The following is a 13722-nucleotide window of genomic DNA, read 5'->3' as shown; positions in this document are numbered from 1 at the left end:
TTTGATCTTGTCGCCTCCTGGATTATCAAGGGGCATAGGCGACCCTTACAACTTATAGGTTTTGAGCCTCAAAATTATTGTTGTTCCTTTTTTCAATGCATCAACAACAATGGCTCTGGGAAACTTCTACTAAATGGCAAATCGCTCTTGCAAATCGCTCTTGCAAATCAATGGACAACTTTATACTAAAACTGTCAACTTAAAATCAGCTCAAAGTCTAGAATTATATGCCATTATCATGGCTTTTCAGCATTTACCATATTCCCCCTTTAATCTGTATATACTCAGCAAATATTTACTTATGGTGTTTCCACTATAAAGACTGCTGTCTTAGGGACAAATGCTGATGAACTATTTCAGCATTTCCTCCTTCTTCAAAGACTTGTATGTCAACATAGAGCTCCATGTTTTATAGGACATACTCAAGCTCACTCCATGCTCCCTAGAGCTTTAGCACAAGGGAATGCCCACTTTAATTTTTTTTTTTTTTTTTTTTTTTTTTTTTTTGTATTTTTCTGAAGTTGGAAACAGGGAGGCAGTCAGACAGACTCCCACATGCACCTGACCGGATCCACCCGGCCCGCCTACGGGGGGGGGGGGGATGCTCTGCCCATCTGGGGTGTTGCTCTATTGCAACCAGAGCCATTCTAGCACCTGAGGCAGAGGCCACAGAGCCATCCTCAGCACCCGGGCCAACTTTGCTCCAATGGAGCCTCGGCTGCGGGAGGGGAAGAGAGGACAGAGAGAAAGGAGAGGGGGAGGGGTGGAGAAGCAGATGGGCACTTCTCCTGTGTGCCCTGGCTGGGAATTGAACCCGGGACTACTGCAGACCAGGCCGACACTCTACCACTGAGCCAACCAGCCAGGGCCTAGGAATGCCCTTGTTGATCAAGGTACCCAAAAGAAAATTATTTGGAGCAACCATGACAGATTGAGCAATTCAGTCTCATACTATTCATCACCAGAACCCGGCAGCCCTGTGTAAACAGTTTCAACTTTCTTGGGAAGCAGCACAGCAGATTGGGAAATCCTGTCCAAGGGGTCCTATACTACAATCTGCCCCTTCATTTGGAGTTAACCCTCAAGGATGGATGTTACTCATATACCTTCATTTGGCAAACAGTCCTATGTCCACGTTATAGTGTATACATATTCTGGATTTATAGTAACCTCTGTCAGAACAGGAGAGGCTGCTAAGCATGTTATAGCTCATTGTCTGTATGCATTGTTCTATTATTGGATTTCCTAAACTGGTTAAACTGACAATGCTCCTGTATATGGAGCAAAAGCATTTACTGTATTTTGTCAAACCTTTCAAATTATGCGTATTTCTTATAATCGTTAAAGTCAAGGTATTATTAAAGTGTACCCAGCAAATATTTTAAGGTCAATTTAAAAAATTTTAAAGGGGGGGAGTCATATCCTGGAACTCCTACGGGTCTACCATATCATGCTTTTTACTTAAAAAAATTTAAATTTCTTTTGAATGCTGATGAACAGGAGATGCCAAATCTTTTTCTCCTGCAAACTACTACCTTCTTTATTTGATCCAGCTAATAACACTGTTTTGTCTTTTTCCAAATAGCTCCAGATATATGGAAAAGATTTATATAGGCAGATGGGGATCCTCAAATCCCTCAGCAAGATCTTCTGAGCATGGCTTTTTAAGATACCAAGAGGCAGAAAAAGCCCAATAGAGATCAGGGGAACTACCAGCTTTTAGGATACACCCTTAAAGGCTCCAACGCCCCAAAGGGGTCTCATAGAATGCCATCTGGGTCCTGCTTCAATAGTGGAAAGGAAGGTCATTGAGCTAAAGCCTGCCAGGCTTACATGCCTCTGCTGTGAGGAAACAGGAACACTGGAAGGTAGGCTTCCCCCTCGCTCCTCTAAGGGAGGGTTCAGTCTCTTCCAGCCCTGCTCCAGCCACCTATGACCTAACCTTGCCCAGAATGCTGGGGTTTGCCACGGAAGGCTGAAGGTGCCCAGGGCCGTCGGCCCCATCTACGACACTGTGGACGAGCCTAGGGTATTTCTTCCAAGAAGCAGGTAAACTGATCTCATTTGCACAAGGGCCACTTAACTATGTCTTGCCTGAATAGTCAGGTTTTTTATTCTTCCCTCAAAGATCTCTGTTGTGGGTGTTGATAGTCCTATTTTCTGCTGCTTTGTTTAATATATAGTGTTTCCTTTATTCCTCCTACCTCAATGCCCCACTCATATTTCAGGCTGGGACCTACTCCTAGTTTAGAGCTCTCTTTCCCCCTTTTGCCAACTTCTATTATGAATCTACCTTTCCCACCCAGCTTAGTGTATCCCAAGGTTCTCTTTACCAAGCCACAGTCGCAGAGCTCCAGGGAAAAGCAACCTGGTCTCACCTCTCCAGGCAGAGGAGAACAGAAGCTCCATCTCCACACATGCTGCAGATGGCTTTTCCAGTCTACCTGAATCTTTACCAGCTAGAAGCAGCGGTCATTGGGACTTGGACGTGAGCTGCAAAGTATAGAATTGTGACAACAATTCCAGTGCCATGCGAACTTTTCCTGGATGTGGACTTTTCCTGGACTCCTGCTCCTTGGGACAGCTCCTAACAGACTGAACTGGGGTTGGGTTACATTTTTCAGGGATTTGGCATAGTGTTGGAGCCAATTTGGACTTGGTGAACATGTTAAGGACACTACTCTTTTATGGATTCTTGCTGTATTGACCAACAGTTTGCTTAAAGGCTTTAATCACTGTAAAAAAAAAATAGAAGACTGGATAAAGAAGATGTGGCACATATACACCATGGTATACTATTTAGCCATAAGAAATGATGACATTGGATCACTTACAACAAAATGGTGGGATCTTGATAACATTATACGGAGTGAAATAAGTAAATCAGAAAAAAACAAGAACTGCAGGATTCCATACATTGATGGGACATAAAAATGAGACTAAGAGACATGGACAAGAGTGTGGTGGTTACGGGGGCTGGGGAGAGGGAATGAAGGAGAGGGGGAGGGGGAGGGGAAGGGGCACAAAGAAAACTAGATAGAGGGTGATGGAGGACAATCTGACTTTGGGTGATGGGTATGCAACAGAATTGAATGACAAGGTAACCTGGACATGTTTTCTTTGAATATATGTACCCTGATTTATTGATGTCACCCCATTAAAATTAATAAAAATTTATTTATATTTGAAAAAGAGTGTAGGAAAGGTTAATAACAGTGTGGGAAAAGTTTATTAGACTGTGGGGAGGGTTTATAAAGCCTTAAAATATATATAAATAATAACATAAATATAAGGTCTCTACTTTGTGGATTTTCGCCTATCACAGGGGGTTCTGGAAACTAACCCCCTCAATAGATGATGGACCACTGTACACTTAAGTATTTCATTTATTTTAGTAGCTATAAATAGTATTGTATTTTTTCCAGTTTTATTGGGGTATAATTAAGAAATAAAATTATATGTATTTAAAGTGTACAAGTGTACTTGATGATTATATATGTATATGTATATATGTTTATACATGTGTGTTGTGGAGTGATAACCACAATTAAGTTAATAAACACATCCATCATCTCCACATTGTTCCCTTTGTGTGTGCGTGGTGACAAAGCTTAAAATCTACTCTTGCCCTGGCCGGTTGGCTCAGCGGTAGAGCATCGGCCTAGCGTGCGGAGGACCCGGGTTCGATTCCCGGCCAGGGCACATAGGAGAAGCGCCCATTTGCTTCTCCACCCCTCCGCCGCGCTTTCCTCTCTGTCTCTCTCTTCCCCTCCCGCAGCCAAGGCTCCATTGGAGCAAAGATGGCCTGGGCGCTGGGCATGGCTCTGTGGCCTCTGCCTCAGGCGCTAGAGTGGCTCTGGTCGCAATATGGCGACACCCAGGATGGGCAGAGCATCGCCCCCTGGGGGGCAGAGCACCGCCCCTGGTGGGCGTGCCGGGTGGATCCCGGTCGGGAGCATGCGGGAGTCTGTCTGACTGTCTCTCCCCGTTTCCAGCTTCAGAAAAATGAAAAAAAAAAAAAATCTACTCTTGGCAAATTTCAAGTCTACAATAAAGTATCATTAACTATAGGCATCATGCTGGAGGCTCATTTTCGTCAGGTATGGATGGACAATCTGGGTTTCCCCTCAGCCCCTCCTCACCGCATCCCAGTAGGGGAGGAGCTGGAGCACCTCATGATAGTCCGGTAACAGTGGAATTCCAGGCTCCCCACCTAGCCTTTGATGGCAGATGTGGGGACAGGGCCACTGCTTTTTTGTGTGGTGCTTGGCCAGAATAACTGGTTATTATTTAGATTTTCATCTCTGTTTTGCAAAGAAGGAAATGGAGAATTGGAGAAAGGAGACCCTGTTCCAGGCCTCACAGCTGGATGAAGTGGAGCTGTGTTAGCAGTGCCACTCAGCACTTGTACAGTTAAGTGAGCTCCCCAAGAAGGGGCTGGTTCCCATGGCAGCCAGGTGTGGGGCCTGCAGGGACTTGCACTTGGACAGCAGGGCAAGGGGCCTAAGGGTTGAGAACAGTCTTCCAATTCCCTGATGAAAAACATCTTTTGGCTTCCTGGAGAAAGTTTCACCTCCTCCAGCTGGCAGCCAGGGCCCTCAGATGGACTCTTCTGAAAGCATCAACCAGGTCACCCCTTACTCCAAACCCTACTCTCTTGCACTTAGAATGGAGCTCCAGCAGCAGGCCTCATGGGGCCAGCTACCTGCTTGGTTGGCCTTCGTGCTTTCCTGGGTCACTTGGCTCTGTGGCACTTGTCTTCTTCTCTCATGGGACATGCTAAGCCCTATTCCTGCCACAGGACCTTTTCTCTGCTGTTCTCTCACCCTTGACCATGGCCCGCATGACTGGCTTTGTTGGCTACCTCAACAGAGAGGCCTCCCTATCCCTGAGCTACAATTGCACGATGCCACCGCCCTGCCCGCCTGTCACTCTCATTCCCTTGTCCTGTTTTATTTTCTTCCCAGCATACATCCTTCTCTGCAACTGTCTTAAATGTTTATTTATTTACCTGCTTGTTTTCTATCTCTTCCTTGGGGCCCCATAGCATGCGGCAGGGTCATCTTTATTCGGTCCAGGCTCAGTAGGCAAACAAATAAATGGATGTGTGCACAGGGCTGGTTGGGGGCTGGGTGCTGTCTGCTGGCTGACCAGGGCCTCTGCCCTGGGGAGTGTCCAAACACATGCACAGGCCAGGCTTGTCAACAAGAGGCTGATCGAGTCAGAGGAACTAAGGAAGCTGCCATATGTCAGTCTGTCCCTCCCTGTGCAGCCTTGACCAGAGAGCAGGGTCCTTGATTCGCCTGTGGAGAACCAGCTGCAGCCTTCCATGCATGGGTTAGTCCCATCCCTAATTCCTGACTCCTTGCTTATAACAGGTGGACCCAGCCCTGGAAATGTAGGATGGGACCATGGCTTTGTTTCCTGCACAGCAAGCCATGTGTCTTGCCCTCACTGGTCTCCACTAGTTGCCCGTTAAAGTCCCGAGGTTCCCTCAGCACATGCCTCACCTGCTGGCACAGCTCTGCCCAGAACCCATGGCAGCCAGGAAGGCCCAATAACTACTCATTGAAATGGAACAATGTAGTTTGGGGAAAACTGGGAGAGAAGTTGGGAAATCTAGGTTCTTCTACTATTGCTTTCTGAACCCAGACAAGTCTCATGCCCCGTCTGGGCCCCCAGGCTCCTGGCTGTCCCATGGGGTAGAGCAAAATGAGTTTCTGAGGCCTGTACTCTCTGAGGCACCAGGTATCCCATAGGTCAGGTATTGGTTAGGGAGCCACTTCATTTGTGTGTGCTCTGTTCTCACGATTGTAGACATTCGCCTTCCTTGGTGATCTCCCCTGAGAGAGAGAAGCTCCAGGGTATGGGGGTCCTACCAGCAGCCTAGAGATCAACAGTGCCTGATACCTAGATCATCATGTTGACATGTGTGCTGTGGATAGATGGAGGACAGATAGGAAAAGATGCTCTAGTGAAGGGCTCATGGTTATCATTTAAGGATTTACTGGTTATTATTTAAAAGTTTGTGATTATTATTTGAAGTTTCATATCTGTGACTATCTTGCTATAAAACACAACTGAGATAAAGGAAAAAAAGAACAAGAGTTTAGCACAGGTGATGGCACAGTGGATAGAGCATCCACAGGGATGCTGAGGACCCAGGTTTGAAACCCCCAGGACGCTGGCTTGAGCGTGGGCTCCTCTGGCTTGAGTGCAGGCTCACCAGCTTGAGCGTGGGGTTGCCGGCTTGAGTGTGAGATCATAGACATGACCCACGACCACTGGCTTGAGCCCAAGGTCACTGGCTTGAGCAAGGGGTCACTGGCTCGGCTGGAGTCCCCCAGTCAAGGCACATATGAGAAAGCAGCCAATAAACAACTAAAGTACTGCAATGACGAGTTGATGCTTCTCATCTCTCTCCCTCCCTGTGTGTCTGTCCCTATCTGTCCCTCTTGCTTTCTCTCTTTCACTAAAAAAAAAAAAAAAAAAGTTTAGCACACTACCAAGGGAAACATCCACAGAAAACCTCCTGCATTGTGGAAGGAAAGAGAAGGAGATAGTGCTGACTGCCTCTGTGTGTGTGTGCATGTGTGTGTGTGTGAAAGAAAGAGAATGAGAGAGAAAGAGGGAGGGCGCATGGCTGGACTACTGACCCTCCCAGGGTCCTTGTCCTGGATGCACACAGTTTGCTGCTGCCCACACCAAACATCTCCTACTCTGAAAGTCCCCAGCCAAAGGAGAGGTAGGGGTGGGAGGGTGTCGCTTCTCATTCCCTTTGACCAGTTTAAGAAGGAACAGAGCTCTGTTTTCTAAGAGGTTCATAATTAAATGGATTAAAATGTTTTCCTTCATGATGACTTTGCCAACTCCTTTCTACCTCTCTCTGGCCCCATTCCCAGGGAGCAGAGGAGACTGTGGGGAGGAGGGATGACACATGTGCTTCCGAGTAATTAGCATGTGCACTGTCATTTCGGAGAGAGATTTATGGCTGGCTTTTGGAGCATCCCCACCCAGACCTCTGCAGCCTGAATTTGTCTGCTGGGGAAAGAAATTCCTGGAAGTGAAGCCTCAATATTAATTCCAATTACAGTCAGATGAGAGCCCATTCATAAGGACTAGGCTCCTCTCCCGCAGCTATAGACTGACCTTGAGCCACCGCCACTGCTGCCTGCTGCAGAGAAGGAGTGACGGGCACTGGGCTCAGCCCCAGTTCCTGGCAAGCTGAGGGAGCGAGTCGTCATGTGCTGGATGGTGAAGGGAAAGTGGAGGAAGACTATGGAGGCTGTGACATCTCAGCATCTTTAGTTGGGGAACCGTCCTCAGGACCCTCTCCTGATGCTTCTGAAACGGTGACATGCAGGGGGCACCACCCATGCTCTGAGCTCTCCCAGGCATTAAATCGATCCTTTGACCTCGTTTCTAAAATAGACCCCTTGTCCCAGAGTGGAAGCCCAAGTCCTTGACAGACCCAGGCGGCACTGCAGCCACAGCCTCCAGGAGGTGCCAGGTGGGCTCTGGGGCCAGAACTTACTGTATGGCTATGAGGGTCCTTGGTGCCAGGCTGAGCCCCTGAGGGGTCCCAGATGAGCTGGACTGTTAGTGGTTGATGCATGCTCATTAGCACATCTGCAGATGAATGTCCCTCATTGCACCAAGACCCCAAGGACTACATAGAAACCCAAGGAAGCAATTACCTCAGTATTGATTATGAATTAGGCTAACATCATTATTAATTACATCTAAAGATGTATATCCACTGCACCAGCCTGTTAATGGCTTTTGTGAGGTATTAAGGCAGCTAATTAGGAAAACAGCAAGTGTATCACCAGCAGAATTACAGCATCCCTATAGAAGAAATATGGTCAAGGTGTCTAGCCCATCATTGCTTTCTACGACCCAGGCTTTCCAAGGACTCCCTATGTAGAGGCCTCAAGGGTCATGTTTGTCAACCCAAACTATGTATTTCTATCCAACAGATGCTTCCTGCGCTCCTGATGCCTGTCATGAGGGACAGTCACAGGACCTGTGAAGAGTAGGGACATGATGGTGCCAAAAAGCCTGCAATTTGGCCATTGGAAACCACCTGAGAAGCTCCAAGCCCCTTCCAGACAGGAACAAAAGGTTCTTATAAGTCATCTGGTCTGGATCCTTCCTTCAGCACAGAGAGGTGGTGTGAGTGCCTTGGTTAGCCAGCAGGTGGTGAGGTGAAGCACAGAGCCTGCCCCTTGCAATGGTGGTGGCACACCATGGGCAGAACTGGGCCCCTTCCTCCAGGATGGGAAGGTGGGGAAGTGCAGGTCCTTCCAGGGGTTGTCTCCTGCTTATCCTTCTGTGGGGACCACCCCCCACCCCCCAAACCCACCCCGACCTACATTTTACTTTTGCTTAGAGTCAATCCTGGAGACTCCAGTGGTCCTCCCTTCCCACCCCCTCATTGGACAGGAGTCCCTCCAGGGACAGATAGACTATGACAGAAGATTGAGGCCCATTTTTCTCTTTCCTATCCCATAAGCTCAGTAAACAGCAACTGACAGATCCGATTGGTTCTCAGGAAATCATGCATGGTTCAAGTTATTAATGTGTTTAGTTTTTAAACATTTCCTGAGCTTTCTACATAGGATCCTGGGAATTGGCAGCCACTAGGCTCTTCTTGTGGTTTTGGTGGGGAAAGAAGGAGGAAGCAGGAGCCGGGCAGTGCGTTAGGACTCACCGCTGCCTGCCATTGCCACCACCTCTGAGCTCCTGGCATGGGAGAAGGTCCTGGCCTGGTCAGCAGGTCCGGTTATAGGAGGACAAACCTGAGCACTGTGCTGTGAGTCCGGAGATCTTTCTCAGTCAGTCTCTCCTGCCAGGACCTGAAGCACCACTCGGAATAGGTGTGAGGTGCATGGGCATCACCACGATTTTTTTCAACTTTTTGATTCGATGGTTTTCTACAAGAAAGCAACCACCTGTTTCTTGGGGACTCTGTGGGCAGGTGAAGCATCATTGGAGACAGCCTCTTATGGGTTTAAAATCAAGTATCCTGATAATTTATTTCTTCTCGAGAAAACGACAAATGTCCCAGGATCAATAGAATTTATGGATTTTATGATGATTGTAGAAGAAAATATAATAAACTATGGAAACTGTTCACAGACTGCTTCAACTGTTTACCAAGCACAGCTGCCATGGGTGAGAACCTGTTTTGCTGGCATGATGGTTTATCATCAATCTTCAACCCACGGAGTAGATCTGTGACTTATATGACCAACAAAGGTACCAGATCAAGGTCTTCTTTGAGATTGTTTGTGGCCTGACTCTGACCGAGATGTTGTAGGTTGGGGTGAAAATGACAAAGGAGCATCTTTCACATTTGATGCAGAAAGAGGTGGCAAAATTTCCCTATAGCCTGACCTGTGGTGGCGCAGTGGATAAAACGTCGACCTGGAAATGCTGAGGTTGCCGGTTCGAAACCCTGGGCTTGCCTGGTCAAGGCACATATGGGAGTTGATGCTTCCAGCTCCTCCCCCCCTTCTCTCTCTCTCTGTCTCTCTCTCTCCCTCTCTCTGTCCTCTCTAAAAATGAATAAATAAATAAATTAAAAAAAAAAAAAAAAAAATTTCCCTATAAGCATGACTTGGATCTTATGTGTGGAGATCATCAAGTGGCTGAATATGGACGTGAATTTTTTGCAAAGAGGCAGTTAGTCACTCTGTTTTCTGCACCCAGTTAATGTGGAGAGTTTGACAAGGCAGATGCCCTGATGAGTGTGGCTGAAACCCTAATGGCTTTTAAGAGTTAAAGTCCACAGAGAAAAAGAAGCCAAATGTCCTCAGGCCCATGGTACCTCCAAGGGGCCTGCTCACAAAGCAAGCAAAGAAGTAGATGTCATTTTACACTGCCTAGTTGGGACTTGTGGTTATAATAGATAAACTTCCGTTTTAAAACTGTAATGTATACTGGTCAGCTTGCTCAAGTAGTGTGATTTTGGGGCCCGCACTTCCATTTCCACTTAACAAAGGGCACTCTCTAGTTATAACAGCAAATGAAAGGCTCCACTCCCATTTCCAAAACGCTTTGTTTTTTAACTCTCTCTCTCTCTCTCTCTGTCTCTCTTGAGAGAGAGATAGACAGGAAGGGAGAGAGATGAGAAGCATCAACTCATAGTTGTGGCACCTTAGCTGTTCATTGATTGCTTTCTGTTCTGTACCTTGTCCAGCCGATCCAGTAACCCCTTGCTCAAGCCAGCGACCTTGGGGTCATATTTATGACCCCACACTCAAGCTGATGAGCCTGCCTGCACTCAAGTTGGTGACCTTGGGGTTTTGAAAATGGGTCCTCAGTGTCCCAGGTCGACTGCATCACTACCTGGTCAGGCATAACTCTCTATTCTTTTGCAAATTTCTTTAGGTACAATTAATCTTCATTAAAATTCAGTACAACCCATGGATACTGTAAATGCTTGTTTTCTTTAGGATATCAAGAGAAATTTAGGGTGCTATCTGTACATGTGACTGTCATAAAATGCATACTGCTGATACAAACCACTCTGAACATTCTTTTAAGATGTTACTTTAAAGGGATTGCTTATTTCTCTCATGGTCATGTCATGTACAAACTGGTTTTTAGAGCTTTCAACATTAGGAATAATTTCAACCTTGCCAGCATCAGTGGTAGAATATATTTTTAATTAAAGCACACATTTGCCTACTGAATGCTTAAAATTGTCCCCCTCAGACAATTAAAGACTCTCAGAACCCCAGCACACTCCAAAGGGGCATGTGAGAATAGGAAGTCTATTTATAAAGGTGGGGTAGAGGCTAAGGAGACCAAAAAGAGCGGCGAGCCCTGACCCTGAGCTGTGAAGGGACAAGGCGCTGTCCTAGGGTGACAGAAACTGTGCATTTGGCAGAGGGTTCTGTCAACCGCCTGGTGGTGGAGGAATCCGGAGAAGAACTGTCACCAGATCACTTTGCTTCCCGTTGGTGCCTCCCAACATCTGAGTCTAGGGTGAGCCAGAGCCAGGGCATCTAGAGTGTGGGAGGAGGAGAAGGCGCTGTCCCTGACCTCCCGGTAGCCTGCAGCAGCAGAAACAAATTCTTCCTGACCCTGACTCAGAGCTCGCACCTGCAGCCTGTGCTGGTGACCTTCGAATCTCAGAAGTTCCCTGTCAGTCGGCCACAAGGGGAATGGAGTACACACCTGGGCATTCAGCCAGGTGCAGGAGAGTAGGGAAATTGAAGTATGTTTTTGTTCCTCTAGAGCTGGTGACATCAGCCAGTGACATCACCAAGATGGCCTTGCAGGTGGAGGGTGTCAGAAGTTCAAATACCTCATCGGGGAAGGGAGTAAGGAATGTTGTCAACTGTCGGGGCTGTGCCAGGAATGCTCCTGATGGTTGTTACAGAGGCCTCGGCAGGAGGACGAAGTCTTGTGCAGCTGTTTGAAGTGGTGACCCCAGCTCTGGGCTTAGGAAGGGGCTGTGCACAGCTGGGCTCACTGGCAGTGTGTGTCGGGGAAGTTGGGGATATGCCTGGGCCCCAGCATGTAGGACTGCAGGTAAAGGGTGTCAAGCTCTCCACAGACCATTCTCCTTCTCTCCTGCACCAGTCTATCCCCTCTGTACCGTCCTTCATACAGGAGTCCCCACAACAGAAGTCCCGAACCCACTCAGAGATGTCCTTGCTCCCTCTGCCTCAGAATAAGCCCAGAGTGGTAGGGGGAAAGGAGGAGACATCTGGCACATCCAGCATGTTCTGAGAACATCTGTGCTCTTTATTGTCTCCTCAGGACTGCACTGATGGGGCTCAGGTCCAGGATTGGACGGGGGTGCCTATGGGCGGCATACCCACCTTCCCACCTGGCAGCACCATACCCCTGGCCTTGGCTGTTCTATCCTTTCCAGTCACTCATGTGTTCTGCTGTCTTGGAAGCATCAGCCCACAGCCCCATCTCCAATGCACAGTCAAGGCTTTCCGCACTTTTCCAAGACTTCTCCTGAGATGTTACCTTGGCCCTCACGACCCTTGCCTCAGGGACCTGAATAACCACCATGCTTCCTGCAGAGAAAAGCCAGGTTGTTGCCCAGGGTATCACTGGTTCCCAGGTCAAGGCCAGCCTGTCTGAATACAGAGAGCACCCAACTGTGCGCTCAGGTGCACCAGAGCCCTAGCCAAGCTCTGAACAAAATCCCACATTTGCAAGCATCTTGGGGCCTAAACAGTACCCCAGGCGTAGCTGGGCTGGTTGGTTCACACAGAGACATGAAGTTCCAAGGGCATTGTGTGGGCATGAAGGCAACTATGCTGGACGCTTTGCAGGGACCTGGACAGAGCATTCAGGAGCAGTCGTCTGGGGTGTTGGCTGAGTCCATGCACGTTAACCTAGGGTCCTAGGCTCTCTCTTAGTGGAAGCACTGGCTCTCTCTTAGTGGAAGCATCACCCATGCCTCACAGCAGCACCCGTCCCTCCCCAAGGACTCCCCATCCCTGCAGGCCCCACCCCCTCCTCCAGGGCTCACCCTCCCTGCCCCAAGGGGCTCACACTCTGCCTCACTAACCTTGTTCTCCTGCGCAGGGTGCTGGAGAGCCTGACACCTTGCGTGCTGAGGAGCAGTGGCATGGGGAGATGAAGGACGTGGGGCTGGGAGGGAGTGGAAGACAGGGGACCAGAGAATAAAAGTGGGACCTAGCCACAGGCCCTTCTACCCTCTTGGAGAGAAGTGGTAAAGGTTAGGATCCCACTGGTGGAGGCCGGGGTTGGGGCTAGGGACAGAAGGGAGCAGACTCCCAACAGGTTGCTCAGCGGGCTGCAGGTGTAGAGGTGTAGTCCTCTTGGAAGGAAGGCGCCTTGGTATGGCCCAGGCAGGACAACCCTCTGCTGCTTCTCCTTCTTGGTAAAGGACAGCCATGACCAGAAAGAAAGGAAGGAAGGGGGAGGGGTCTCAGCCAGCATTTGCCGGGCATTGCTCTGTGGGAACTGAGGGAGCCAAGTCCCCCCACCTCAGCTGGCAGTTTTGAAACCTCCTTTGTTCATGCTCTTACTCTAAGTCTCCTGGGCCCAACCAGGAGCAGGTAGCTGTGACCTGGTGCAACCCCTGGGGTGCTGTTGTAGAGCAGGCTCTGGGCTCTCCATCAACGACCACATCACCCCCATCCAGAGGTGGATTTAATAGTGGGTACACTGGGTGCCCTCCCTGAGCCCCAATTTCTGAAGGGCCTCTCTAAACCCCAACCTTACACTTTTTTCTAATGACACCAGGTTTGGTTTCATAAGTACAATTTTAACATTAATAGTACATAATAGTTTTTATTTATTTAAAAATATGGTTAACATGTATTTTTATTTTCCCTGTCTCTCTCTTTTTTGTAAGGGGCCCAATATTTTCTTCTGTGCTGGGGACTTCAATCGACCTTCATCCGCCTCTGCCCTGTCCAGCGCTCTGACAGCCCTTGAATGACAGCCTCTCAAGCAGCAGTGCACAGGGATCCATGCGCTCTGTGGGGTCAATGACCCGGAGTCCTTCATCACACACCTGGGAAAGGCTGTGGCGCACCTCCCTTTTGCTGACTGCCAACTGTTTCTTCTCAGTTTCTAGTGCAGATCCACAGATTAAAAGGTTCTGAGTGGTTCTGCAGCAAAAAACATCTAGGGTCATACAGCATTCCCTATAGCTAACTGATTGCGAGGTCCTCTCACCACTACCATATTTTGAGAAAACTAACTCAAGTATTGTTC

The 13722-nt window shown here is 48.4% G+C and overlaps 1 pseudogene; it reads left to right on the top strand.

The window, feature by feature from the left end:
- Positions 1-4076: 4076 nt before the first annotated feature.
- On the top strand, positions 4077-9870 carry LOC136381532 (serine/threonine-protein phosphatase PP1-gamma catalytic subunit-like; annotated as a pseudogene).
- The last annotated feature ends 3852 nt before the right edge of the window (positions 9871-13722 follow it).

The sequence above is a fragment of the Saccopteryx leptura genome, chromosome 9, assembly GCF_036850995.1.
Source record: "Saccopteryx leptura isolate mSacLep1 chromosome 9, mSacLep1_pri_phased_curated, whole genome shotgun sequence".
NCBI lineage: Eukaryota > Metazoa > Chordata > Mammalia > Chiroptera > Emballonuridae > Saccopteryx > Saccopteryx leptura.
The sequence above is the reverse complement of the archived record's forward strand: the minus strand, read 5'-3'. Positions and strand labels throughout refer to the sequence as shown.